Genomic DNA, 1,544 nt, shown 5'->3' with positions numbered 1-1,544 from the left:
ATATTCTAATAATGTGTTTTTTCAACTAACTTAAAAGTTACACACTAAAAGTTATGAAAAAATTAGTTAAATAACATCGGTCAACTCTTTTTTTTAAAAAAAAAAATGACCTCCTCAAGTTTGACCGAGATTAAAAAAAAATATCCCTTCTTTTAGCCCTTCAACTTAAACTGTATTAACTTGAATATTCTCATGCTATAAGATATTTTAGCATCAAAATGAATAATCTTTCCCTAGTTAAAATTGACATTTCAAGATTCTAATTTATACAATATCAATCGTATTCATAAAAAAGTAGGTATTCTGTATGATTAATTTAGTTTACAAATGTGAAATATATAATAAAAGATTTGCAGTGTTGCGTGTACATCGGGTCCATCCCGCGCGCGGCAGAGGTCAAGTTGTGTTTAGGCTATTGAAATAATCGTTGACATATATGTATTAAATAGTAAACAAAAATAGAGTGGGCTTCCTCGAATATAATTGCTTAGCAACTAACTGAACGCCACGATAAAAAATAAATAAAAAAATTTAATCATATTACGTATCGTACATTTGAGCCATTAATTTGAAAAGATTATTAGTTGGCTAAAGTATATCATCGATGATTTCCTAGAAGATTCTTCCCATTATAATGGAGATAAGACTGATTAATTTTAATGCTATTGATATCTTTGGGTGGTGGATGGATGGAGATATACTAATTTTTCAAGCATGCTTGGAAAGTTGAGCACAAAGAGTGTTCAAATAGGAGGTTTTTTCTTCTTTATTGTTAGTTATCTCACATCACTTTGACCTAGTTTTTGGGATCTGATGTAAGTATAAGTCTCAATCTTGACATGGTATCATAGTCATATTCTACCGTTATGTATCGGAGTGATAGTTGGGTTTCTCATTGTTTTGTAAATTTCACGTTCCAGATGTTTATTCCTGGGGTGTGTTAATTGTCTCAAATCAGTTGGATAAAATCCCTGAGAGTTGTATATATGAACTTGGATAATCCTCCTGAACGTTTATCTATGAGAGTTGTATATATGAACTTAGACAATCCTCTCATTTAAGCTAACTTTTAGAATTGATTTAAGTTCAATTATTAAACTTAATTAATTTATCTAGCTTCAACTTACACACCAGAAATTCATGACCTAACAGTAGTAGTCTTCTTCAAGTAAGATTTTGTTTTTATATATTATTGAAAGACAAAAATTTGTGTGAGACGGTCTCATGGATCGTATTTTGTGAGACATATCTCTTATTTGGGTCATCCATGAAAAAATATTAATTTTTATGCTAAGAGTATTACTTTTTATTGTGAATATCGGTAGGGTTGACCCGTTTCACAGATAAAAATTCGTGAGACCGTCTCACAAGAAACCTACTCTTATTGAAAACTTTTATCATGCATGTGTCCGACTTAATTGAATAATTATAAAATTTATGGATCAGCAAATAGAAAAAAAATAAAATATGCAACCGGTCGACTTAATTGAATAATTATAAAATTTATGGATCAGCAAATAGAAAAAAAATAAAATATGCAACCG

This window comes from Primulina huaijiensis, chromosome 12 (assembly GCF_012295235.1).
Source record: "Primulina huaijiensis isolate GDHJ02 chromosome 12, ASM1229523v2, whole genome shotgun sequence".
Classification (NCBI taxonomy): Eukaryota; Viridiplantae; Streptophyta; class Magnoliopsida; order Lamiales; family Gesneriaceae; genus Primulina; species Primulina huaijiensis.
The sequence above is the reverse complement of the archived record's forward strand: the minus strand, read 5'-3'. Positions refer to the sequence as shown.